Source organism: Eulemur rufifrons, chromosome 8, assembly GCF_041146395.1.
Source record: "Eulemur rufifrons isolate Redbay chromosome 8, OSU_ERuf_1, whole genome shotgun sequence".
Lineage (NCBI taxonomy): Eukaryota > Metazoa > Chordata > Mammalia > Primates > Lemuridae > Eulemur > Eulemur rufifrons.
Genome location: NC_090990.1, coordinates 121,812,949 through 121,822,220, shown reverse-complemented (window position 1 = coordinate 121,822,220; position 9,272 = coordinate 121,812,949).

The window sequence follows — 9,272 nt, the reverse complement described above, 5'->3', positions numbered from 1 at the left end:
TTTGTAAACAATGAGCGATCTGGTTTCAGAATCTTCTGAATCATCTGAACTCTTTTTTTTTTTTTTTTCCTTTTTTTTTTTTTTTCCTTTTTTTTTTTTTTAAAAACAATAGTTTCATATTTTTTTCCCCATCCCCCCTTTCCCGAGTCAGCACCTTCAAGTGTTACCACTCCCCAAACGGTGCGCAATGCACTCATTGTGTAGGCATACCCCCATCCCCTCCCCCACCCCCCACCCCAGTCTGATGTCCAATTGGTGTCGTTCCCAGATTTGTATTTAGGTGATGATCAAGGAAACCAATTTTCTGGTGAGTACATGTGATGCTTGTTTTTCCATTCTTGGGATACTTCACTTAATATAATGGGTTCCAACTCTCTCCAGGAGAACCATAGAGATGTTGTATCTTCATCATTCCTTATAGCTGAGTAGTATTCCATGGTATACATATACCACAGTTTACTAATCCAATCATGTATTGATGGGCATTTGGGTTGTTTCCACATCTTTGCTATTGTGAATTGTGCTGCTATAAACATTTGGGTACACATGCCTTTGTTACAGAATGACCTTTTTTCCTTTGGGTATATGCCCAGTAATGGGATTGCTGGGTCAAATGGCAGGTCTACTTGAATCTGTTTAAGATACCTCCATAATGCTTTCCACAGAGGTTGCACTAGTTTGCAGTCCCACCAGCAGTGTATTAGTGTTCCTGTCTCTCCACACCCACGCCAACATGTGTTGTTTTGGGTTTTTTTGATAAAGGCCATTCTCACTGGGGTTAAGTGATATCTCATTGTGGTTTTGATTTGCATTTCCCTGATGATTAGAGATGTTGAACACTTTTTCATATGTTTGTTAGCCATTTTTATATCTTCTTTTGAAAAATTTCTATTCATGTCCTTTGCCCACTTTTTGATAGGGTTGCTTGATTTTTTCTTGCTGATTTTCCTGAGTTCTAAATAGATTCTTGTTATCAGTCCTTTATCTGATGTGTAGTATGCAAAAATTTTTTCCCATTCTGTAGGTGGTCTGTTTATTCTCTGGACTGTTTCTTTGGCTGTGCAGAAGCTTTTTAATTTAATCATGTCCCATTCATTTATTTTTGTTGCTGCTGTGATTGCCTTGGGGGTCTTCTTCATAAATTCTTTGCCTAGGCCAATGTCTGTAAGAGTCTTTCCTACATTTTCTTCTAGAATTCTGATTGTATCACGCCTAAGGTTTAAGTCTGTTATCCACCGTGATTTGATTTTTGTGAGAGGTGAAAGCTGTGGGTCCTGTTTCAGTCTTCTACAAGTGGCTAACCAATTCTCCCAGCACCATTTGTTGAATAGGGATTCTTGTCTCCAGAGTATATTCTTTCCCGCTTTGTCGAAAATTAGGTGACTATATGAGGATGGTTCTATATTTGGATTTTCTGTTGTGTTCCACTGGTCTGTGTCCCTGAACTTGTGCCAAGGAGTAAATGTCTTAAGGACACCCAGAGGAAACAGAAACATGACATACTAAGGAAGAAACATAACAATTACAGCCAACTTCTGGTCAGAAAGTATACAAGCAAGAAAACAACGAATTAAAGGGTCTGGAACGTAAGGAGTTTGAAAGTCATCACTCCATCCTAACAGTAAGTAAAAAGCTGAAAAATCAATAACTCTTCTTAGATCTGTCAGAGAAGTGAGGTCACAGGGCAAACACCTACCCCCTAAATTGGAGAGACAGGCAAATACAGAGAATCACAACTAATGGAGCAGACACCCACAAACGTAAACCTCCGTGCGAACCAGTGCCAGGGTAGGAAAAAAAAAAAAAAAAAAAATCTAAATTGTAATTGACAACACTTTTGTGAGTTTTACCTCCAGGAGCTCGACCAGGTTCTCGCCATGAAGATTAGCCAAAAATTCTGGGCATTCAGCAACGGGAGGAGACAAGGAACCATTTTGAAATAATGCTAGAGTTTTCTGTACTGAACAAGACCTAACACAAACTATGTTACCAGAGCCTAATCTACTGAAGTTTTTTCAGAGCCTAACTGACCTGGGGGAGGGGGAATAGCCGACGGAGGCCAGCTCTCTATCTTGTCCCACCTGATGGTAGGGAGGGAGCTATTGAGAAGCACTTGGGAAGTTTGCAGTCCCGAGGCACAGGCTCACTCGGAGCCTGAGACCTAATCTCAGGACCATAAAACACTTTCCCTCCCACCGCATCTCACCACGCATTACTAGAGGGCTGCTTAATGCAGTTCCTTTTACCTGGTACACCATGTCCGGCTAGCAAGAAAAAAATTACAAGACCAAAACAAACCCAGAAATTTATTCTCTCATAGTTCTGGCCTCCAGAAATGGCAATGGCATTGCTTGGATTGTGGCCACATCACTCTGGTCTCTGCCTCCGTGGTGACAGTGCCTCCTTTCTGTGTCGAATCTCTCTCGGCCTTCCTCTCATAAGCATACATACGATTGCATTTATGGCCCACCTGGATGAACCAAAATCATCTCTCCATTTGAGGATCCTTAGAGTAATTACACGTACAAAAATCCCTTTTTTGGCCACGTAAGATAACCTGCACAGGTTCCAGAGATTAGGACGTGGATATCTTTTGGGGGACATTTTCAGTTTACCACACCATGTGAGATTTTAAACAGGTCAGATTTAGGCTTACAAAATCCTTCAGGACGTGACGTGGCGAAGTCAGAAAGAATTCTCTGGAGACATTTGTTAAAACTAGTTTACATCGCGTGGCAGCGCAAAGGATTGAAGGAAGTCACGGCAAACTCCCTGCACCTACTCCTGGCAGGATGGCAGCTGGGGGTGGTGAGGAGACGGCTTCAGGAGTTGGGCTGCTTGATTTTGAACCTCCGAAACCCAAGCCTTAATTTCCTCATCTGTCAAAGCTAGATTATTATATTAACATCTACCTTTTGAGGTTGCTGAGAGGAGTAAAGTACACAGGATCCACGAAGGTGATTGGCACATGAGTCATACTCAACGAGACACTGCTCTGATTGTGACAGGTGTTCTAGAATCCGCCTTCTGAGCAGAGATGACTGGAAAACCATGATGTGGAGCTCTTTCCACCCACCGGCCTCTGACCAGCTTGTTGAACCAGTGAACTAAAAGATCATCATTGTGCTGTGAACTACAAACAAAATCCGAAGCCCTCTGCTAACTGAATGGACCACTCTTGGCCAAGAGGATCCCAGAAATACCTTAAAATTGAGTTCCCAGCCATGATGGGATGGGAGAAAGCACAATTACGTGTGTGTGATTTCCCTGCGTAAATGTTCATGACTCCTCCTATAGCTTGTTGAATACGCATATTTGACCACCCTGCTCAGGATAAAATCCCGTTCCTTTTTGTGCTTCGTGGCTGGGGCTGAAGAACAGGAATTGATAGTAGGAAAATGTGTGCTCTCTTTGATTCTAACTGATGCTATTCGCTTCTGTGACTATGCTTGCTTTTAGTTGTTTAATAAATATAGTTAATCAGAATGAAAAACAGAGATAAGAACAAAGGTAACTCCATGATAGGCTAGGCTTCCTGGATGTGAGAAGCCTAGTTCTGCTTCTGTATATATGGCTTGCTGGCTTGGTGCTTAGCGTAAGTGGAGCCATGGCAGGCTTCACTAAAGTAAAGGAAAGCAAAGCCCCGGGGAGGTAACTGCAAGTTGCTTTCTGATAAAGGGCTGGAGAATCCAGGTGCCCTCCAACCAACTAAGTAGATAAGAAGAACAAGACATGATCAGCGCATGAACGGCTTGTGCAGGGCGTGTGTTCCCAGTATCGCTTGTAACCAAAAACTAGAAGGTATGCAACAACAGCTCCCCCTCCCGCGTCGGAGACCCTCCTCTTCCCCTGGATGATGTTAACTACAACTGGCGCCAGTGCAAAAAGCCCGAAACTTGGAGTCAACAAACCTGAAGCCAACGTGATCAGCCACTTCTAAACAAAAGGAACAAATAAACTGAAGGGGGATAAAGAGCAGACTAGTGTGTCGTGTGCAGACTAGTGTGTCGTGTACAGACTGGTATGTCATGTGCAGACTAACGTGTTGTGTGCAGAATAACGTGTCGTGTGCAGACTAACGTGTCGTGTGAAAACTAGCCTACAGAAAAGTATAAAAGCCTAATCTTTACCCCAGGGTGGGGTCCTAGTTCCTGGAGAGGCCACTGCGTTGGTGCTCTGGAATTTGGACCCTGGCCCGGGGCTAGTTAATAAACTCCTTTGCCTTTTTGCAGCCTCAGTGACTCTGCCTCTCTGTTCCTGGGGCCAAGGGGAACCAGATCTAACAGGGCTCTGCTTCCCAACCTGTTGGAATGGCCGCCCAACAGGCTGCTACCCTCTATGAGGAATAAAGCTCTCCTTTTTCCAAAGTATAAACCTTGTTCATTTGTTTTTTAGTTAACAGTGTGTAGCATCAAAAGAATACCTGGTTGTTAGGGCGGGTGGGATGGGTGACTGTGCCCTAGGGTGGGCGGTGGAGGCTGGAGCGCATGGCAGTTGGTGTGCCGGTGGTTCAGGGACACACTCGAAATCACAGCCCAGGGCCCTGGAGCCAGAAGGCAGCACGGCAGGTCTGCTGGGGCGGGCGGGCAGGGGCGCTGCCACGTGGATCCCAGTGCCTGGGGCTCTCGCCAGTACCTGCCCGAGCTCCTTGTCAACTGTGTCCTTTCTTAGCACAGGCCCCTCCACACAGGCTCTTCGCTCAAAAACCCTCCACGCTATCTGTGATTCTGAGATGTATTGCTGCATCTTCCCGTCCCTCCCTCCCTCCCTCTTTTCCTCCCTTTCTTTCTTTTTTTCTATTCCCCCATCTCTCTTTCTTTCTTCCTTTTTAAAAAGAATTTATCGAGGTGAAATTTGCATAACATAAAATTAACCATTTCAAAGCGAACAATTCAATGGCATTTGGTTCCCTCACAATGTTGTGCAGCCACCTCCTGTAACATCCCTTACCGGTAGCCTGAATGTGTGTTCCCCACACAGTTCCTGGGTTGAACCTAATCCCCAAGGTGACGTATCTGGAGGAGGAGCCTTTGGGAGGGGATTAGGTCATGAGGGTAGAGCCCTCACCCTCACGGGATTAGTGCCCTTAGGACAAAAGGGACATCCCTCCACCCTTCCGCTGTGTGAGGACACAGCGAGAAGACGGCCATCTATGAATCAGAAATTGGGGCTTCACCAAACACCGACTCTGCTGGTGCCTTGACCTTAGACTTCTCAGCCCCCAGAACTGTAAGAAATACATTTCTGTTGTTTATCAGCCACCCACTCAGTTTATAGAGTTTTGTTATAGTAGCTGAATGGATTAAGACACCCACTGACCGGTTTCTCCTCATCCCCCTCCTCCCAGCCCCTGGCAGTCACCAATCTGCTTTCTGTATTTATCTATTCCACGTATTTCAAATAAATGGAATTATACAATATGTGCCCTTTTGTGCCTATATTTATTTTTTGAATAGCAAGTACATTCACAATGTTTATAATTGCGGAGTCATAAAAAGGTGCATAGTGAAAAGCTCTCTCCTCATGATCACTTAGTTTCCCTCCTCGGAGGTAAAGAATAAACTTTTTTGGGGGTGGGGGAGGGTAATTGCTTGTGTTTTGCTGTCTTTCTGGGTACATAAGCAAATACACATATGTCTACTTGTCTATCTGTCTATTTTCTCCTACATAGTTTTGCACCTGAATTTCTTCTCCCAACAACATGCCTTGGAGATAGTTTCATTTCAAAACATAAAGAGCCTCCTCATTCTTCCGTTTTTAATGACTTCTTAGTTTTCCTGTGAATAGGCCAATTGTACAATGTACAAATGTAGCTGCAGATAAGTGAGGAGCCTGGTGTTATGGGTTCCGACTCAGATACATTCAGGGAAAGGTAGGAGTGGATGCCTGTTACATTGTACAATAGGTAGCATCCATGGATTGTGAAATGCGTGTCGGGCACTGTTCTAAGCATTTTAAAAATGGCTTTGTGGCAGTAGAGTTCAGATACCATACAATTAACTCAAAGTGTACAAGTCAACAGTATTTAGTATATTCAGAGTTGTAACCATTACCACCATCTAATTTCAAAACATTTAAATCACCCCACTGGTCCCTCGTCACCACTCTCTGCTCCTCCGTCCCTAGACAACCACTCATCTACCTTCTGTTTCTATGGATTTGCTTATTCTGGACATTTCCTGTAAATGGAATCATACAATATGTGGTCTTTTGTGACTAGCTTCTTTCACTCACTACAGTGTTTTCAAGGTTCATCCATGTTGTAGTATGTGTTAATACCAGTATTCCATTTCTTTTTATTGTGGAATAATAATCCATTGTATGGATATATCACGTTTTATTCATTAATTCATCAGTTAACGGCTATTTGGATTTGTTTCCACTTTTTGGTTATTATAAATAATGCTGCTATGAACATTTGTGGACAAGTTTTTGTGTGGATTGTTTCATTTCCCTTGGCTAAGAGATACCTAAGAGAATTGCTGGGTCATATGTAACTCTATTTTCTCACTTTTGAGGTACTGCCAAACTGTTTTCCAACATAGCCTCCCATTTTACATTCCTATTCCTTTTTTTTTTTTTTTTTTTTTGAGACAGAGTCTTGCTCTGTCTCCCAGGCTAGAGTGCAGTGGCATCATCATAGCTCGCTGCAACCTCAAACTTCTGGGCTCAAGCGATCCTCCTGCCTCAGCCTCCCCAGTAATTGGGACTACAGGAATGCATCACTGGCTATATTTTTCTATTTTTTTTTTTTGTAGAGATTGGGTCGCTCTTCCTCAGGCTGGTCTCAAACTCGTGGGCTCAAGTGGATCCTCCCGTCTCAGCCTCCAAGAGTGCTAAGATTACAGACGTGAGCCACCCCGCCTGACCTCCACTTTACATTCCTACCAAGATTGTATGAGGGTTCTGATTTCTTCATATCTTAAGTAAAACTTGTTATTATCTGTCTTTCTCATCATAGCTACCCTAGTGGGTGTGAATTTACATCTCCTTGTGGTTTTGATTTGCATTATGCTGATGACCAATGATGTTGAGCATCTTTTCTTATGCTTATTGGTAATTTGTGTATCTTCTGATAAATGTCCATACAGAGCCTTTGTCCATTTAAAAAATTGGTTTGTCTGTTATTGAATTGTAAGAGTTCTCCACACATTCCCGATGGAAAACCTTATTAGATAGATCACTTGTCTTTTCTATCATTCTGTGGCTTGTTTTTTCACGTTTTTTTGTGTGTCCTTTGAGTACAAAAGCTTTTAATTTTGACGAAGTTCAATTTATCTGTTTTCTTTTTATCACTTGTGCTTTTGGTGTCATATCTAATTCAATTTTACAACAAAATAATTTTTCACATTTCTAAGAGTTATTTTCCTAAAACATTAAAAACCATCTATAAAAGTTAAAGGGAAGAAATATAATTTATGATTAACCGATGTTTAAAAAACTGAATTTAAACTATTTAAATAGAGTTGAAAATTTTGACTTTTTGAAAATGTAATGAAATCTTATTAAATATTTTTATTAAAAAGCTATTCATGATTCCAGTGCTCAATGTTTTGGAATCAGTGTCATGCTTCATATATGTTTGGCCTAGGACTACATAAATACACACGTTTAAGAGTAATATGTTTTGTTTAATATTATATAATGTCCCTCATGCTCTATGTGAACTATTGCAACCGTACAAATTTTTGAGTACCTTTGGAATCTTAAATTAGAACATGAAGAGAAACAAGGAGACAGACGGCTGGCATTACTGGGAAATGTAATATTGCTATGCAAGAATCTATTGCATTCAAGGTGTCTGAGAGGAGGGATTTGACAAGTTGGCTTGTCTTTCCTTTTACCTAAGCACTTGCGAGCTTGTACCCGGGTGGCACTCTGAAGCAGTGTCTGTCTGCACTGGTAGTGGCACAACCCTCAACCTTCAGAGCACCGGGATGCAGTTGCCTTTTGTTTTAAGGACCTAGGACAGGAGTTGTGAAGAAGCGTTTCCCCGGGACCTGTTATTCGTGACAGGGCATGTTTCAGGTATGGGGCGCACTGTCCCAGTGCTGAGTGTAAGATCCCAAGTAACAGAGGTGCCCGTGTGTTTTAACACATTTGTGTGTGTGTTTGTGGTTTGCAGGCTCTCCCAAAGCATGCAGAGGCCCCTCCTGCCCTGTTTTAAGGGCAATGGTACTCTTAGGCCATGGGGTGAGATTATAAATATGGCCTTTGTAATTAAACTCTCATTTACCATGAAGAATGCAGTGAGTGGAGATGGAGGTGGAAGGTGGACCAATTTTCTTATTTTGCTGACAAAAATAAGCTTTACCTGCTGCTGACTTGTATGCCATTGTCATTTTAAGTGTTGTCCTGTCTGCCAGTCTCGCTATTATAATTCACACAACTGCAAAAGACACAAAATTTCTCATTCATTCTTTCGCTCACTCAATATGTATTTACTAAGCACCCTGTTTTCCAGGTGCTTTTCGGGGAGTAAAGAACTGAATGACAGGCCGGGGTGCGGTGGCTCACGCCTGTAATCCTAATACTCTGTGAGGCCGAGGCTGGCGAATCCTTTGAGCTCAGGAGTTCGAGACCAGCCTGAGCAAGAGTGAGACCCCCATCTCTACTAAAAATATAGAAAGAAATTAGCTGGTCAACTATATATATATATATATATATATATATATATTAGCTGGGCATAGTGGCACATTCCTGTAATCCCAGCTACTCGGAAGGCTGAGGCAGGAGGATCGCTTGAGCCCAGGAGATTGAGGTTGCTGTGAGCTAGGCTGATGCCACGGCACTCTAGCCCAGGAAACAGCGAGACTCTGTCTCAAAAAAAAAAAAAAAAAAATCATTGTGAAGTGAGTACTTACAGGTGTGTTTAAAGTGATACAGGAACACAGAGCAAAGAGCAACTGCCCATGTCAGTGCAGCCTGACCTAGGGAAGGGTTCAGATACGGCAGAATAATGGTAGTTTCCATTAAATGCTAACAGAAGGCCTGCTATGTTACAGGCTCTGTTCAAATACTGTCACATTTACTTCCCACAGTAACTTTCAGAAGTAGTCATTTATTTCCATTTTACAGGTGAGACAATGGAGGACCAGAAAGGTTAAGCAACTTGCTCAATGCCACACGGCTAGAGTGGCAACTTCTAGATCTTCCCAACTCCACAGTGGATAGACTTTGTACTATGTCCTGATATTAGATAAGTCTTGAAAGATGCGTAGGAGCTTACCTGAATGGAACAAGTAGGGTAAGGAGCATTCAGGCAAAAGCAG